Here is a 19,239-nt window from a genome sequence, read left to right as displayed (position 1 = left end):
TGCTCCTCTTCCCACCAATACTAGAAGTTCCTTCCACCTCCCTCCTGGAGGTACACGAACACTGAAGTGCCTTCAGTACATTTGTGTAACACACATATTGTGATCCTCCAAACTGAAGTTGATGAGCAGGTAAAAGCAGACTCACTGAAAAAGCAGACTGACCCATACTGTGTATGTAATCCCCGCATGAGGTATTGAAGGCAGCCTGAAGGACTTAGTCCAAATGGCTTGTCCCCCGACAGTTTGGGCAGTATAGCCCTTCTTTGAGCTGCTCTAAATAAAAACGTGCCCCCTCTTAGGACACTGGGCAAGTTTGGTATGTAAAACTTGTCCCAATCTATATTTTGCATTCCTGAAGGCAGATTTTTCTCAACAATTTTAGCTCTTTCTTGTGAGCCAGTAACAAGAAGGCTGACAGCTGTCTACTTTGTGCAATAGAAACAATATAGGCAGGGTGTTTTCTAAACAACTCAAGGGTATGGTGTCACACACAGCTGACACAATCCAGTAACTCCCCCACACAATCTTGGCCGTTCTTTTTATCCATCACTGTGCCTGGGCTATAGAATCCCACCTCATCCTTTGTACTGTCTCTTAAACCCTTCCAGAGTCAAGACTACTTGCTAACTTAGAAAAAAGAAAAAAAAAAAAGTCAAACCATGTCACATTAGGGAGCTAAAATGGCTAAAAGAAAGATCCAAGAAATCTCAGAAACAGTGCTAACCTATGGCAGGAATATTTGGCTGGGATAGACTGTAATTTTTCAAGATTTTATGACAACTCTTTGTTCTGTTATTTGTGTTAACCTCCATAGTGCTGAATATAAGAGACACCTTTGTGTATTAAAGTACAATGAGAGCTTACAGCAGATATCAGCTCCTATTTGTTTACCAGATCTAGCAAATCAGTCCTGCAGAACATCAGTAAAAGACAAACTTCCCAATGTAGACCCGAGCCACTGAACAGCTGTCACAGGAGCGTACTGTTGAGTTTGGCAGGATCAAACTGGAAATGAAATGTAGAACTGATGGTGTATACCCAATAGCTGAGAGAAATCATTCAGAGTCTATTAGTAATGTGGCAGGTAGGGCCCACAAGCAAACACATACAGAGCTTTGCGAATTCTGCCACAAAAAGGGAATGGCCTTACTCACAATGAAAAGCCTGCCAAAGGAAGAGATGAATGCAAAACTTTCTCTCCATTAATTGTCCAAGGAACGTAAGTTAAATTTAAATGCTAAATTTAGATTTCATTGGAAAAAAAAAATCTGTAATTAATACTGAATATCTATGGAGTAAAATAAAAGATGGAGAGAAAGAAAACATGCCAGTGACTAATCCAAGAACATTACAGATTTATAGTGAACTGCATTAGTAAGCAATTCAGAATCAAGGCCTCAGATTTCCCCAGTCTTTTTTAGGCAAAAGCCCCATAGAAGTTGCAGCAGGAAGTTGACAGTGACTGCAAAACTGAATTCAAAAGAGATCTCAGAAGCATTTGAGTTTTTGCTAAAACATAGGAAATCCCTTTTGCACAGAAAGTAATTGGTTGGAGAAAAACAGCCCATTTTATTTACCTAGTTATGTCTATGAATATGAATTCAATAGCCTTCTGCATTGGGTTAGACTGAATTTGTGCTTTCATGGGTAGGGCCGTCAGATGTTAGCTTTCAAGAAACTAAAGTCTCCTCTGGGGAAAGCCTGCAGCTGAGTAAGAGCCCGAGGATTCCATCCAAATGGATGGGAATGGAGGGAAAGTTTTCACTGATCTGTGGAGATTGGGATCTCAGAACAGGAAAAAAACAGCAGAGCCTTTTCTGAGCCTGCAAAGAAGAGAAGCCTTATGGCCAACTGCAGGCACATACAGGGATTGCCACACGGCTTTGTTTGGATGATTCCAAATGTACACTGGATGACACAAATGTACAGGCATATAAGACAGTACTGAGTTCCTGGAAAAAAGGGACGAGGAGGGAAGTGGGGGGGACAACCAACAGTAACTTTTATTTTTCTTTTTACTTACTGGAATCCAAAGTTATCTTCACAGAAAATGTGGTTGGTTACTACAATTTAGAAGGTAATCATTGTAATCTGCCTGTTGGTAATTCCCTGAAAAGAAGAGCAGGCTTTTGGCCAGTATGCTCTTATTTTCTTGTACAGGAGCTATTAAATCCTTCCATCTTTCTTTTCTAAAACTTCTCTAGAACTTTACCTTTCTCAGCATTTAGATCGTACCAGAGGTTGGAGTGTCAGAATAGGAGTCCCAGGGCAGCGATGAACATCTCACCAGGGGATCTTCTTCCTCTGGCAGGGAAGCAGCAGGGAGGTGTGGGCTGAGACTGGATGCCCGTCTGCTGCACCATGGTTATTCCTCCTGGGTGAAGATAACATAGATTTAATGAAAGGGGAACAAAAGTGGCTGCAAACAGTTCATTGTATATCCATCTCTGTGTTTCTGCTTGTAGCCGGACTTCACATGTCTGTGTTTTCTAAAGGCACTCCAGATCTAGCAGCCAACACCTCAGCTCTCCTAGGACACACCAAAAGGGTATAAGACAGGGATTTATTTGAGCCCATATACATACAAAAATTGACAGCTCAATCTGTACGAGGAGGAAGCAGTGACCTACAAATCTGAAATGAAATAGGATACAACCATACATCATCAGAATGTTCCCAGGCACAGCTCTGGGTAAATGCTCAGCTAGTGAAAAACATTAACTGGATTTGCACAGCTATTGTCAGATACACTCAAAAATGCTTGAAGAGAAACAGACAAAGTCACACAAGCATGTTCCAGTGACACCCTTTCTGCACGCTGATAATACTGTAACAGCAAAGGCCACTAAATAGCTGTTTTTAAAGAGATACAGGAGGACAGCCCAACACAAGAGATGACTCTTTCAGTAAAGTACCCGCTTAGTGAACTGAGACTAGGATATGCTGTGCTTTTGTAGTTCAAAGGGAGCGTCTCTCTCTGTGTGCGCTTGGCTTTTAACACCATCCCTCCATGTGATTAAAGAAAGCCACAAGAAAGAGGTTTCTACATTATTATCTCTTCCTGGAAAACAAACCTGCCTGTTTCCCTGAAGCTTGCTGGTACAGAATTATGCAGCTTTAAAGGCACCCAGACATTTTGGCTGCCCATCCACTCGCAGTCGTCATTATTTCTGTTTTACTTGACCTGGAACTTAACAATCCCTCATTCTCTCTCCTCCTGGTTTTCAGTAACTCTTCAAAATGAAAATCAATGGCCTTCCTTTTACCCCAAGGTATGGCCTTTCAGATAATCATGCCCTTATTGTGCAGCAGCTGCTTGGAGCCTCTGCAGGAGAAATAGCTCTTGGATTAAAAGTTTCCAGTAAAGTAGCTGCCTTTTTCTAACATTTCACTGTTTACTTGTAACATTGGTTTAGATCAACATCGAGTTTTTATCTAGTGATTCAAGTGATATGTTAATGGCATGGTTAAGAAAACTCAGAAAGAGTTTTTTTTTTTTTCTTTGTTGTTGTTGCTGTTTGTTTTCAGTTACTTCACATTAGAGACTCTAAATAAACTAAGACTTTATGAGTCAGTGGATTTTGTTCCTGTCAAATGGGACCTTGAATTTAAAAATCAAAAAAACAAAAACCAAAACAAACAAACAAACAAACAAAACCAAAACAACAACAACAAAAAAACCTCAAAGCTCTCATTAGCAGAACTGCATGTGTAATTTCAGTTTCTGTTTTGCTGTTAGCAGGCTTGTAAATGTGTTATAGTAATTCTACTTCTGTTTTAAGAAACTGTCATCATGACAGATAAATGAGAGGTCTCAGGAACCCCCTTCCTGTCCCCATCCCTCCTGACCAGGAAGTGTCAGGTCTATGAGGGAGAGCTACACTGCAAAACCCTGGAAATAATTTCACATATTTTCTCAGTAGATAGAGCCAGAAGTGCTGGAGCTGTGCAGCTGGATGGCCAGATCCTTCCCTGGAAATGCACAGCACGAACTCAAAGAACTGAGCACTGAAAGCAAAAGCGCTATGGCCGATACTTCCGATAACCCAAATGACCTGAAATATCAAACTACCTCAGAGAGAAGCCAAGCTGCTCAATGCACAAAACTTGTAGGGATTCAGCATTGTAAGCGACACCTGGAAGAACTGGGAGCGGCATATTCTCAGAAACAGGGTGACAGGGCTGCAGGAAGGGAAGGTGTGGGCACAGGACTGCAGTGAGGCAAACTGTAGCACTTCAGGCCTTTTTTTTTTTTTTTAATAGAAAATTTGGCTCATCTGCTTTCTGAAGTGTTATGTATATGTTTATGCTACAAATAGGGCAATGACTATGTGGTGTATTGCAGCACCATAATACACATGCAGCTAACTGCCCCACTGCCCTGCCCATCAGACAAGGCACCCTACTAAGTATTTCCTATTTCCTCATCATCAACACATGTGGGCTGTTTCATTAATTTGCCTTTCCTTAAAATTTGATTGAGTGATCTCTCATAACCACAGAGCAAAACAGCAAGAGCAGAAAGAGCAGCAAGAGCAGAAATAGCAGCTGAAGACAGGAATTTTAATCATATTAGAAGTGTAAAAGACACAGAGCTTTCCTTTAAGAGACTCATAGCCACAACATGGTTTGTGATTAAGCTCTTTTGGGTAATCTTAGAAGATTTCTGACAGGAAATGATTGTAACTTTCCTTTTCCTTCAGAAGCTTCTGCTTTTGTGTAGAGGAAAAGGGGGTTTATAAGCAAAGGGCTACAAAAATAAATAGCAAAACCGGTCAAAAATCTCAAGTGTGTAGTTTTGCCAAGAGACTGCCTTCAGTACCAACAGGCGTCCCAAAATCTTCTCCATCATTCCCAGGCTAATCACAGAATCATAGAATTGTCTAGGTTGGAAGAGACCTCCAAGATCATCTAGTCCGATCTCTGACCTAACACTAATCAGTTCTCCACTAAACCATATCACTAAGCTCTACGTCTAAACTTCTTTTAAAGACCTCCAGGGATGGTGACTCCACCACTTCCCTGGGCAGCCCATTCCAATGCCTAACAACCCTCTCAGTAATGAAGTTCTTCCTAATATCCAACCTAAAACACCCCTGGCGCAACTTTAGCCCATTCCCCCTCATCCTGTCACCAGGTACGTGGGAGAACAGACCAACCCCCACCTCACTACAGCCTCCTTTAAGGTACCTGTAGAGTGCGATAAGATCACCCTTGAGCCTCCTTTTCTCCAGACTGAACAAGCCCAGCTCCCTCAGCTGTTCCTCGTAGGACTTGTTCTCTATGCCCCTCACCAGCTTGGTCGCCCTTCTCTGGACCTGCTCAAGCACCTCGATGTCCTTCTTGTAGCGAGGGGCCCAAAACTGAACACAGTACTTGAGGTGTAGCCTCACCAGAGCCGAGTACAGGGGGACAATCACTTCCCTAGCCCCGCTAGCCACACTGCTTCTTATACAAGCCAGGATGGTGTTGGCCTTCTTGGCCACCTGAGCACACTGATGGCTCATATTCAGCTGACTATCCACCAATAGAATCACAGAATCATAGCATATCCCGAGTTGGAAGGGACCCATATGGATCATCAAGTCCAACTCCTGGAGAGAGGGATCTGGAGAGAGGGATCCCACAGAGAGGGATCTGGGGGTTGTGGTAGACAGCAAGTTGAATATGAGCCAGCAGTGTGCCCTGGCAGCCAGGAGGGCCAACTGTATCCTGGGGTGCATCAAGCACAGCATCGCTAGTCGGTCGAGGGAGGTGATTGTCCCGCTCTGCTCTGCACTGGTGTGGCTTCACCTCAAGTACTGTGTGCAGTTCTGGGCACCACAGTACAAAAAGGACATGAAACTGTTGGAGAGTGTCCAGAGGAGGGTGACAAACATGGTGAAGGGCCTAGAGGGGAAGACATAAGAGGAGTGGCTGAGGTCACTGGGCCTGCTCAGCCTGGAGAAGAGGAGGCTGAGTGGGGACCTCATCACGGTCTACAACTTCCTCATGAGGGGGAGTGGATTGGCAGGTGACCTATTCTCTGAAAACACCAGCGGGAACAGTGTTAAGCTGAGGCAGGGGAAGTTTAGGCTTGACATCAGGAAGAGGTTCTTCACTGAGGGGGTGGTTGCACACTGGAACAGGCTCCCCAGGGACGTAATCACTGCACCAAGCCTGTCTGAATATAAAAAGCGATTGGACTGTGCTCTTAGTCACATGGTCTAAACTTTTGGGCAGACCTGTGCAGTGCCAGGAGTTGGACTTGATGATCCTCATGGGTCCCTTCCAACTCAGGATATTCTATGATTCTATGATTCTATGACCTCCCCAGGTAGGCTCACTAACTAGCTGCATCAGGAAGCTATCTTCCACGCTCTCCAGAAACCTCCTAGACTGCTTTCTCTGGGCTGTGCTGTGCTTCCAGGATACGTCTGGGAAGTTGAAGTCCCCTACGAGAACAAACACTGATGATTTTGCAACTTCTGCCAGCTGTCTGTAGAATTCCTCATCCATCTCCTCATCCTGGTTCAGTGGTCTATAACAGACCCCCACCAGGATGCTTGCCTTGTTGGCCTTCCCACTGATCCTAACCCATAGGGACTCAAAAGCTCTCATTCAGAAAGTTGCAGTGAAGAGTTGGAAGAGGCAACTTTTTGTACAAGAAGGGTCCCAAACCCTGGTGAAACTAGACCTTAGTGGGACATATGAGGACTGCCCTAAACCGTTTGCATAATGTCAACAAAACCAAAGGCTGGTGAGAGACTGGTGGCAGTTCTCAGACACAACTCTCCCTCTGGAAGGGAAAACTACAAGTTGATCTTGACTGGAGCAGTAGTGCATAGGCTTTCTTTTCCCGGATCTATAGGAATGGTCCAACGGAGGGTGAGAGAGCTTTCCTGCAGCTGTGTAGTGACCACTTTGTAACCTTCCTTGCTGCCTACATGAAGGATAGGTCAGCAGCTACAGCAGTCAATTTGGATTTTAAGATGTCTTCCCCCACATACACCCACTGCAGTCTCCCCTTAGCACAGAATCACAGAATGGCTGCCATTGTAAGGGACCTCTGAAGGCTGTCTGGTCCAACCCCTGCTCAAGCAGGGCCACTCAGGGCTGCTTGCCAGGCCCACGTTCAGGCAGCTTTTGAAGATCTCCAAGGAGGAGACTCCATATCCTCTGTGGGCAACCTGTGCTGGTCCTCCATCACCCACACAGCACAGAAGTGCCTCCTGGTGCTCAGAGGGAGCCTGCTGTGCTCCAGTTTGTACCCATTGCTGCTGGACACCACTAAAGAGAGCCTAGGGAAACAAGGCTGTAATCCAGCTGTGGCATCCAGGGAGATCGTAGCCACTTTAAATCATCTTTTCCAAGCAGATAAAGAGGGTTCAGGCAAAAAGCTTGAGAACAAGAGAAAGAAGGAACAAACATCTCTCTAGCCTACACGCAGGCTGCTTGTGCAATCAGAAATGTAGCAGTCAGTCACTCAGTTGGGTGTCGGTTCATTCAAACCTGAATTACTCTACATTGCCCACAATCCATTAGAGCCAGAACTGCTTAATTGAAAACAATCTGGTGAGAGAATGATTTTGCCCAGAAGTATGTGGCTGATGAGCAGGAGCTCCAGGTTCCAAAATAGCTCCATTAAAACTCAGTAAATGAAGCGAGCATCTCTATGTGTTGATTTCTGCAAAGCACAGGACTCTAAAGTCACCTCAGCTGGCAGCTTTCTAGAACTGCGATGATCATTGTGAGCACTGATTGATAAAAATATTATTTCCCCTGCTCAGGAGATAAATAAGGCATGGAAAGAAAAAAAAATGTACTCCCAGTATGCTGCAGGCTAGTCTGACTAGGGCAAAGCTTTTCGATGCAAGTTTTTAAGATATTAATTATAAGCTGAAGTCTTTAACCAGGACTTGAGTCCAGATTTCTCCAGACTATTTGTGGCCCATATCCAAAATCCATACCTCATTGAGTGATTCTATGCAGTGTCCAATCATTTTGAGTAAATGCCACCTCCACTAATGTTCAAAAGTAGTTTACATCTAACTTATGTTTGCCTTTTTTTTCCTACATTCAAATTCCCTGTTCTAACCGCCATTTTCAGTTAACCCTTACTCACTTCTGGAGATGTTCTCTAGTCAGAGGGAGGAGACCCTGGACCTAAGCAGCAATGCCACTCAGTAACAGAACAAAGGTTTGTTTCATGAGAAAAAAGAGCTAGCCTGAAAAAGAACATATCCTTTGTGATACTGACTCTGTGATAAAGTGTCAGAAGATAGCATTGTTCTTCTCACATCATTCTCTGAAAGGCTACTAAGATGCTGCAATTCCAGTGACAGGAATTGGCAATGGCTAGAAACACAGTCCACATTTTAGGAACATGTAACAAAGTTCAAAGGTCACTTATGCATTTGTGAGTTAATAGAGAATTGGAAGAAGGAAATATTTCATTCATCATTAAAGGACAGAGAATTTCCTTCAAGCCCTTTTACAGGAATATACAGAAACATATACTGCCATGCCATAGGGCTGAGCCCAGCAGAACTTGTACCATTCTCACCTAATTTGCAACACAAAATTATCTACTTCAAATTACAGCTCATGCAAGTCTGCCTGTCTGCCATGCAAGTTCTTCAGCCAGGTGGATACCAACACCACTCAGCAACCATCCAGCCAAACCAGCTTGTTGGTGAGATGCAGTGGAGATGCTGTGTGGGTCTAATTCTGGTTAGCTGCTCATTCAGATGAGCACCCACCAGTTGTGGGTTGGAACTCCTCTTGACTACAGAGGTGTTTTTTCTTGTGGCCAAATCCTCAAATCCTTCTGATGTAGTACAACTGTAAATACTAAGCAATAATCAGAACAGATGGTCAGGTGGAGAGATTAAACAACAATGGAATGGTAAGAAAAGAAGAATTCAACATCACTAAAGTTAAAAAATAAAAATAAATGGCACTGAGCTTAACTAGTTACAGAAAATCTCCCAGAGCAATGAGCCTTAACTGGCAGTAAAAAATTATTGAAAAAAATAGTAGGAAACATGCTGGAGGGAAGAGGAAATCCTGCTGCAATGCCATGGGCAAGTTGAACATCATGTCTCTTTTTTCTCCAGTTGCAGGAAGCCAAGATGCTGTTTGTGCCACTTACTCTAACTGACACACACACACATCCCTTCAGTTAGTATCAAGATCATGTTCACCAGAAAACCTGCACAAAGCCTGTCTCTGGTAAATCACAAAATTAAGTCACCCATATGGTAAATACATGTATTTACGGCTTCCTGAGTATGTCTAATATAGGTGGATATTTATAGTCCTGTCTGACAGATCTGAATTTCTTAGCTTACTTATGCTTCCTTTGGAAAATGCTATGTTTACAACAGCTTTTTATAGAACACAGTCAATGAAATTAATATACAGTACTTTTAGCTAACTTATATCTAAAAGGACTCTGCTTTAATATTTTAAGAGCAGTGGAAATACACTTAGGTTCAGAGAAGCAAAAAATAAAGGAATGCTTGAAGAGACTGATAATATGGAAAAGGGAAGATTTGAGCTTGGAGTGTATCTGCAGCAAACCACAGAGCAAAAGGCTTGATGGGACTGAAAGAGAATATTATCCAGATATGGTCAAAATAGGGGTGAGAAGGAAACGAGAAAGAAGATATGGAAAAAAATAAAGTGCACAGAAAAGAAAGAAACAGCTTCAAGGAACACAGCCATTATAAAGCTGTTATCTCTACTTTACTTCGGCATCTTTACTAGATACAATCTGGCTTGAGATGAGGAGGAATTTGATATTAATCTGAAAATACTCGATAAGATCTGTCTATGAATCATAAAAGAACTCCCATTCTTCTTCATTTATGTTAGTATAAATATGTTATATTATTATTATTATTATTATTACTATTATTTTGTATGAAAGAAGGACGTGCTGCAGAGTCCTGGTAGAAGGTTAACATAACAGAAATTTTCTGTTGCTGAGGCCCAAAGTTAAAGGCCACAGACACTTAACCAGACCTAAATTTGGTGTTTGTGCCACTCTTTCCAACTGACACTCACACACAAACACACCCCTTAAAGTTAGTATTAAGATTGTGTTCAACAGAAAACCTGCACAAAGTATTAGGTAAGGAACATTTAGAAGTTTCTAGTGGAGAGAATATTATTGAATATAAGAGTGCAATTAACTGGATTTCTGGACTGCTAACTGGTACGACCAATTAACATGTGTTTCCAATTACCAGGTTTTGCAAAAGAGATGTGCTGAATGGTGAAGAAAGTCTCTTAGAAGCCATATGGTGTTGCAGTTAATGTAAGTGATCATATGTATTTATGTAACTAGCACACATGGAAAAATAGCATATCAGCTAAAGATCTATTCTTTGGTCAAAACTCCCCTTCAAGCTGCGTGCTTGATATGAGTTGATCTTTCAGACAGTGACTTTATTTTTATCACTGCTGTAATTAGTTTAATGGGTTGGTCTGAATTGGACAAAAGCATAAGCCTCAGCTCTGGAATGAAGTAAGAAAACATTTTTTTCCCCTTAGTGGAGTATGTTGGGTTACTCTGATCTGTATCACAAGACAATGTGTGTTGAGCCAGCAGGTCTTTAAAGCCCTGATTCATGCACGAGCCTGCTGAGGTTAACTCTGACAATTGCTGAGCATGCTCTGCTGTTAAACAAGCAAGAGGTTGCTGAAGTCATAGGTAGTAAAGCATTTTTTCTCCTTTTAGGCATTTTTTTTTTCAAGACCCACCCTTCAAAATTGGTTTACACTCCATCTTTGGGCATAAACAAGGTCTTGGCATAATTCCAATCACATGACAGAAACAGCCTGGGATCTAGGGACCCTGTTCCTGGCCAACTGCAGCGAAGAACACAGCAGAGCTAGTGTGCAAGGGCAAATCATGAATGGCTTCTAGGGTGGCTGCACACAGGCACATATCTTGGCTTTAGTCATATTGTGCACTAATCAGGCTAGCAACCTGCTCTGCCTGCATTTGATGGGGACAGACTGACTGCAGACCTGTTAGTTGGCATCAGGAACAGTATCATTTAGCACACATACAGGGATAGGTAGCTTAATGCATCAATGAAGAGGATCCAACCTTTGATAACAGCAGCAGATCCTTCACAAGTAGCACTGAGGGCTGTTGCTTTAGGCTAAAACAAATGACATTAGTAAACCATCCCACTGTTTAGAAAGTGTACACTCTTCTGTTGATATTGTGTGTGAAGAGTTAGGCACTAGCCTTCCCACAGTGAGATCAAGCTCGTTATTAAAGGCTTCATCTGTCCTGGGATTTTAAGTCTTACCCTCAAGCCAAACAGCTCCTTTCATCACAAGACTGCCAACTAGCAAAGGGCAAGTCAAAATTTTGGTCTTTAATGAAAAGTGTATAAGGGCAAACCATGACGCAGCACAAATTTCACACTCAGCTGTGATGCTCTTCTTCAGCTTTCTGCTCTCAGCCCTGTCTCCTGGCAGCTTTATATCTTGTTCCTTTTCCAGTGCTTTAACCTGGGCCTAACCCATCAACAAACCAAAATCTCCTCTGTGCCTTGAGGAGAAACACAAGCAAGTATTTACACCATTTTAGTTGTCTCAAACACAAGAGCATATCAAAAATTTGTCTAAACTAAGAATACATGAAGTTCTTCCTGTCTTCTACATCTTTGACTGTCAGCCCTACAACTGTCCCAACAAAGGAGACAAGCAGAGTGATGCCCAGTATGGAGTCAGCTCTCCCCTCCAGTTGGAATTAACTGTTCTAGCCTGAGGCACAGCCAGCTCAGTGCCTTCCCAATCACCTGATGATGCTGGACTCCATCACAACCCTAGAATCACGAACAAGGGCTTCTCGATTTAGGCAGACACCAGTCTCTACTCCAGAACATGATGTAGACACTAAGAGAGTAACAGCTTTATGCTTCTGATGAATTTCATATCTTCTCTCATATAAGCACACTTCTGCTTTTTCCTTTTAACCACTTGGTACCAATTTGCTTAAACTAACAAAGGAAGGGCTTTGTACTTGCAGAATTAAAGAAATATGATCCTTAGGAAGAAAAACCACACACTTCCCCACATCCTGGGCAGCTGTGAGATCCTCTACATGCTATTAACTCACTTTCTACACAGTTTACTTTCAAACTCAACCATTCATGAAGAACGTCCTTGTCTTAATTGCCTCACATCAACCTGAACCCAAAATTTTCTCAATGCCTCTTACTCATGTGTTCCAACGTAACTGTGGCAGAGACTGCTGACATCTTCTTTCATCAGCATGAAAACAAGTTTTGTCTAAAGGCTTATGGCACTAGTTTAGAGTTGTTTGCACATCTATTTATGACAGCATTCCATGCATCCTTCCTCAAGGTTAACTGGAAAATCCCAGAAACTAAGAGGTGCCAGGCAGCCGCCAGCTGTCCCAGCAGGTCAAATCTTCCAGTACATAAGCACCTCTGTGGCACACATACCAGTTTGACCTACAGGAAGCACAGATTGTTCCCAAATTACAGAAAGCTCAGCTGGTACTAACAAGAACTTCAGCCAGAAGAGTACACTGTGTGCAGGCAACAGCAGCTCACTAGATGTTGCAGCACTCTTAAGAGATAAGATTAAAGATATCACATGTGCTTTGTGCTAAATGATTTAGTCAAATGCTCGCAGAAAACCGTTAACTCTTCCCTGAACATTTCCTGGGAAAAATAGCCAGCAACTCAGAGCAGAACACTTCAAGGCTGCCTCCATATGCCAGCTGCGGCTTTGCTAGTAGCACAGACAGTGGGAGTTAGTTTGTATTCATATTTAGTGTGCTCCCACATAATTAAGGAACTCTACAGAGGAAAGACATCTATGAGTAGGAGCAGATTAAATTCTCCAAGCAGAGCTTACTATGAGGAGTTAAAAACAAACCCACAAGCTCAAAGGGGAGTGAAGAAAGCACCCCAACAGACATGACCTGTCCTGGTGCCCACTCCAAAGTGGTACAAGGTTCTGGGGAAAAACTCAGTCCTCTCACAGCCTCAAAATTAGGCACTTCTTGCTGATTTCAGGTTATGGCCTCTTCTCTCTCACAGGACTTTTAGCACATGCAACTGTCAAAAATCTGAGGATATGGAAAACATCTCTTCTGCATTAGCTTCTCCTTCAGCTTGAATGCATGGGTAGGAAGAACTGAACTAGTCAGCTGAGCTAGAACTATAAGCAGCTTCTCTGCACTGCAATTGCTTTTGTGGTCCTTGCTGCTTGTTCTGTTTGCTTTTTGCTCAGGTGATAGGAAGGAAATGAAAGGAGAGAAGATGTAACCAAAGGTGTTTGCACTGAGAGGCTGTTCTTTCTCATGCATTTTTTTCATATCATCACAGCATGAGATTTTTCCAGCAGCCCACTATGAATGTTGTAAATCCTTGCGTTAACAAGGATCAAAGCTCCTGCAGCCCTAACTGACAGGCCTGGAAACACTATCCCATGGGACATTGCACAAGACCACAACCATCAAGTCCTATTTAAACACTGATGCTCCGACAGGTGCAGACCATTTTCATGCTTGTGGTATAACATACATCAGCTTGATGCCATGTTGCTAAAACAGCACAATGCCTGCTAACTGTGGGCCCTTGGAACATGCAGTTACCCTGCCATTCAGGAAGAGGTGAAAGGGCAAGCAGTCCTTGCAAATGCCTCCAACAGTGAGATTTATGATTCATGATTGAGTATGATCTTTCCCTTGTGTTCATCCTGCACCAAAAGTTAGAACTGTATGAGAAAACTAATAATCAGATATCCTGCTATATCATCTGTCATGCATGGAACTGAACATGTATTTTTTATCCAGGACACTACCAGCACCTCATTTACAGACAATTCTAAAACCAATCAATCACTGAAGATGAGGAAGTAGAGTTCTTCCTGTTATAAGCCAGGATGTTCCTGTGGGGAAACCGAACCTTCCAACCAACAGAGAACTGCATGGCAAGAGAAGAATTTGACAAAGCTGCGGGATGAATAAATGAAAACCATAATGTTTTTGGGTATAAATGAGCATGGATGAAAACAGCAGAATGGTTTCAAAAGAGCTAATCTGCAACTCATTAACCTTGCAAAAGCATGCACAGCTGCCTCTGGTGACCTCAGGTTTGAGAAGTAATCCAAAAATGGGATAGAGTAAGACATGAGAGAGAAAAAAGTCAAGGGGTGACCTTGATGTGGCTTAGCACTCAAGAAATAGCAGATGAGGCTAAAGAACAGTCCACATCTCTGGATCAGACCCTAGAAATTGACAGGATTGAGTAAAAGTTGTGAAACTTAACTTTGGATCCCGCTGGTAAACAAATCTTTTGGTCTGGAGTCTCAAACTTCATGGCTTGCATTTACCAGCTTTCTTTCCTTCATAAAACTTGTTTTTGTTTGGGGTATTGGCTATCTTGTTTTTAAGAACAGACTAAGAATTTCATATCAAAAAATATTATGAATCCGTAATGAATCTCAGCGACTTGGCAACATTGCCACTGCAATCAGGCAGGGTTTCTGCTGAGCATCCTGTTCAAGCCATCACCCATGCCTTTGTCTGAGTGCAGGTATGTGGAGGTCCAGCTGCAGCACTCTGGGTGCTACATGACTTCGTGGTGCTTCCAGCTGACCTGCCCTTGCTTTCCTTTGAAGAGACAAGACCCAGGAAGCAAACTCTGGCCAGCTTGCTGCCTGTCACCTCTCTTACCTGCCACTGTCCAGGGGGCTGTTTTGGTGTGGCTGCTAGTGAGGAGAGGAAACTGCTGAGCAAGGAGGAAATCTTAATGTCCTCTATTCTTTCCTACCCTGAGACAGTAGTAATGCTCTGGGAAGAGAGGGGTTAGCTGCTCTCTGGATGAAGGAGACTGTGGCCTGTAAAGAGAGGGGTCTCAGACTCCAGCTCCAATCCCTGTGGCTGCAGATGTTGGACAAGCCCTTGCCAATTAAAGAAATGACACAACTTCCTATTGCAAAAGAGTCCAAAGGTTAAAAAAGAAGGCAAAAGTTACATAGGATAAGAACACTGCACACAGCCAAGTCCTGCTGTAGCCAAAGTAAAACTTAACTAAGTTAGAGTCGTTACAAAATCATAACGTTATTCCACTTTACAGACTGGTAGGTGACTTGCTCAAGTCATCGGGTAGGTCAGTAGTACATGTAGACCCAAACTGGGAGGTATAAGTTAAATATGAACATGCCCAGCAGACCTGGATACTAAAGAGTCTAGATGTGTTTCACATTTACTAAATCAGTCTAAAACAGTTTGGGGGATTTATGCTCTGAGTGCTCATTTTTCCCCACAGAGGGAGCTTTGGGTACACAGGTCCATGCTGTGGACAGCTAATACTCAAGGAGAGGAATCCTACCTCTGCTCTCCTGCATCCAGAAGCAAGGCACTGTGTGAGGGTGCCAGCTCCCTTCAGCTGCAATTTTTGAGAAGGAAAAGAGGAAAGGGGGTAAAAAAAGCATGGGGGTGGGAAGAGGGAGGCAGTTTCCAAGAAGAAAACAAAGAATCTATTCAATCAAAGGAAAAAGCAAAGAAAGAAGTAGCCCAAGGAAAACTTGGCTTCTGAAAAACAATGGACCAGGCTGAAGAAGGAAAACATGAGTAGCATAGGCATATGGTTTACTTCTTTTTTTTTTCTTTTTTTTCTTTTTCTTTTTTAATGTTAGAAAAAATGATTTACTGGATTTTGAATTTCCTTTCAAAGGAAGCTGCTATTCCTATCACTGCCCTCTCTTAGAAGCTTCCCAAACTGATGGCAAAGAAGTGGCAGCATCCTGTTCCTAAGTCAGCCCCTCCAGATGTTGTTGATACCTTGCGTTCCTCAGAAAGCCATTCACAGGTACACACAAAGCTGCCTGCTCTCTGCTGCAGGTGGTACACTTACATTCCTTCAGGTGACCTGATCAGCTCAGCTCCCGGCTTGGTGCATTAATCCCCAGCAGCCAGCCTCTGCATTTTTGGGAGGAGGGAGGAATAGTTAGTTTCTGCAGGGATTAAAAAAGAAGTTTGGAATAAGAAATTCAGTTCCCTTTTCCTTCAGCCTTGAGGTTTAAGTTGTGCATTAGTTATGATGACACTGGGTCCCAAGAGGAGGCTTAGCAATAAGCCACAAATGAGCAGGGAGCAGCATGACCAATGCGCCAGCACAGCTTTTAGTGCTCTGCAAGGAAATCTTCCATGTGCAGTGCTTGAACACATTCAGCAGCAGAACATGGCATGAGCGACGGGGACCTACCACCGCTGACATACAGTCAGCAAAGGACACTGCTTTGGTAATTAGCTGATAGCAATTTTGTTATTGCCCTGTAGCATACTGCTGCGGGTGTCTGCTTAGAATCACAAGTTACCTTCACCAATCACGACAGGCATGCTTAAGCAAGACAGATAGGATGTTGTAAACCTCCTGTTCCTTGATTCCTTTTCAAGCTTGATTGCTCTAACTGTTGTATCCTGCTGTGCTTCCCCAGCACTCTTGCTTTCATCTGCATTGGTAATTTTGCATTTGCAATATCAGTCATCTTATTTTTATTTCCTTTACACAAGTACAAAAAGAGTGCTTTATGCACAGCCCTTGAAGCTGCATGAGTTCACCTTACGAAGTTTTGTAGCTGTTCCAGTTCAGGTGACCTGGACGCAAAAACATGTGCCATGATTCAACACCCTGATGCGTAACACTTCGCTGTCACTGTCACCTCACACACACTCCAACCCCATCTCAGCCTCTTTCTCTCCAGAGAGGGGTGATGCCTCTGCAGTCTCCAGCACAGCCAAGATGACACACACAAATGATTTTATGAATGTTATTCATAAAAGGCTCATCAGAGTCTCTGCATCTTTAAATTATGATTTAAGGGTGGGGATGTTATTTCACTAGTAAATAAATCACATGCTATAACTTGATGGCAGGTTTTAAAAAGAAACCACCCTACAGCACTTGGAGCAGCTGTCTAGCTGTTTTTCCTCCTGAGCTTGCATGCTGGCCCCAGAAACAAAGCTGCTGAGCAGAGCTGAGCCCATGCCAAGTCATTGTTATGCCAGGATGAACACTGAGTTCTTCTCTGCTCCTGACATAAGGCAGCCCTGCAGTAACATGACTGTTTTGCAAGTCCTTTCCTACCCAAGAGAAAATCCTGAAGCAGCTGGGATCTCCATCACCATCAAGCTATTTCATTCATGTGACTGGAGGAGATTTGTGCCGGCATTTTGGGGGAAAATGTTGAAGTTCTACTTTCTCCCCACAAGAAGTATTTAGCTGACTAGATAAGACATACAAAGAGATCTAAGCGAGTGTTGTTCCTCTTCCCCCTCCCCCCCAAGTCATTCTTGCTCACAGCACCTGAATTTGGGCTGTTTTCATTCCCATGGATGATGTTTGGAGTGCACAAAAGTGCTTGTGAAGAATAAGGGAGAGGCTACAGTCTTCTGGGACTGAGCATGGCAGAGGACCACCAGTGCATTGCTCCTACTGTTATTTGCGGTCAGCGGGTAAAATCAGCATCTTGGCCAGAGCTCTTCATCTGCGGGGCTTGGGTTCAGGAAAAAAAAACAAAACAAAACAAAACAAAACAAAACAAAACAAAAAAAGGAGATTGATTTGTAAATTTGAAACATGAGGAGGAAGTTTCTGCTCTTCACGTATGCTATGAATGAGAGGTTCCCCACAGAGCACAGCCAGCATGCGGTAAAGGCAGGACGCTTACCTGTGCCCTCCTCTGGGACAGCATGCACAGCAGCCAAGGCCAGCGTTTTCCTCAGAAGATGGGCCAACAGGGCCAGAGCTTTGAACCAGCGAGAAGCATAGTGTCAGTGGTTGGTGTGGGGGGAGATTGCTGAGTGCTTAAGGGTCATCAGGATGAGGAGTCATGACTCATAAGAGTTAGTACACCCCTCATGACAACTCTAACATAGGAAGTGTAGAGGAGTATTAGCTTCACTGATCCTAGCGGTCCTTGACTCACTGTATCTGCTGGAAAAGATGGCGGAAAGAGACTCCGTCCCAGCCTGCTTGTTCTCCCTGGGGGTCAGCTCTGACAGGATCTGCTGTCCCACTCATCCTTGAGTAACTCCAGCAAATTCGAGCAGATAGACTTGGCATAAATCTAATGCCCCGGCCTGGAATAATGATGTAGCTCTAGTATGTGTGCTCAGATGAGGTTCCCAGATGGGAGCAGCCAGGCCTGACATGCTTCTCCTCGTAGCCCAGCTCAGCTCCCAAGAGAGGGGCTGAGTCAGTACTAGGACCTGTCACACAGCAGGGCCCCACGGCCTTCATGCAGCTGGTGTCTTCAGCACCAAGCTCTCTTTTGTTCTGAGCTCCACTTGCAGCTAGATGTTGAGAGGAGCAGGACAGGAATCAGAAGCTCCACTGTGTGATTTTTGTTCAGCTTGGCACTTGTGCTCTATAGCTTCCCTTAGTGAGATTGGCATCGAGTCTTTCCTGAAGGACAGGTAGTAGGGAGGAGACTACTGCACCATTTCTCGCTCCTTCCCAAGTTAGTGCAATGTAGCAAGCCAGAAATAATTTGACTTTTGTTCTTCCAAAGCCTACCAAGCACAGAGAAAGCTCACAATGAAAGCCCAGAATTTGCTCTTGGTTCAGCTTTTTTATTCCAAGCCTCCTGTTGCCATTCGTCAGATTTTTCCTCCACCAGCTTGTTTATTTTTCTTAATTAAGCTGTCACATATCCTCGGTTTTGGGGGTAAAGACTCAGCCATAGGCCTTCAGTAACTCTTGATACAGACACAGACATCATGGCTCATCCTACACATACCACAATAAACCACTAGTCACTGCACAGACAGATGTATGTGTCTCAAAAAGTGTTGTATAAATACCAATAAAATTCAAGTAAGTATTTTATGTTTTGAACGAGCATACTACTACTTTTCACCATGGGAGCTAAACTCATTGGCACCTGCTAATTAAATCCCATGAAATACCACACCTGATCATGGGCAGGGATTTGGCAGCACTTGAGAAACACTCTGAGAGGCCTAGTCTTCCCTGGAAGCTGAGGGTGCCAGCACAGAGCCATATTCCAGCCCCTGGAGAGGTCCCTGCTGCCTGTGTGCCCAGCCTTGTCCTTGCCCTTCCCAGTACCAACCACATGGCCAGCACAGCATCAGTGGGAAGCTCAAGAGAAATCGAGACAAATGTACTTTTTCTGCAGCCCACCCTCCTCGTCACTGCTGGGTCTGTCCATGCCCAACATTTTTTCTCCCTC

At 43.6% G+C, this 19,239-nt stretch overlaps 1 long non-coding RNA gene across 1 annotated transcript in view; it reads right to left on the bottom strand.

Moving 5' to 3' along the window:
- Window positions 1-2,212: 2,212 nt before the first annotated feature.
- LOC311445151 overlaps window positions 2,213-19,239 on the bottom strand; it is a 23,382-nt gene continuing 6,355 nt past the window's right edge. The window contains exon 3 of the long non-coding RNA XR_014698242.1: window positions 2,213-2,374. This is a non-coding gene — a long non-coding RNA (uncharacterized lncRNA). The remainder of the gene's footprint in view (window positions 2,375-19,239) is intronic.

This window comes from Aythya ferina, assembly GCF_964211825.1.
Source record: "Aythya ferina genome assembly, chromosome: 15".
In the NCBI taxonomy this organism is placed as follows: domain Eukaryota; kingdom Metazoa; phylum Chordata; class Aves; order Anseriformes; family Anatidae; genus Aythya; species Aythya ferina.
Note: the sequence above shows the minus strand (reverse complement) of the source record. Positions and strands in the feature narration are given on the sequence as shown.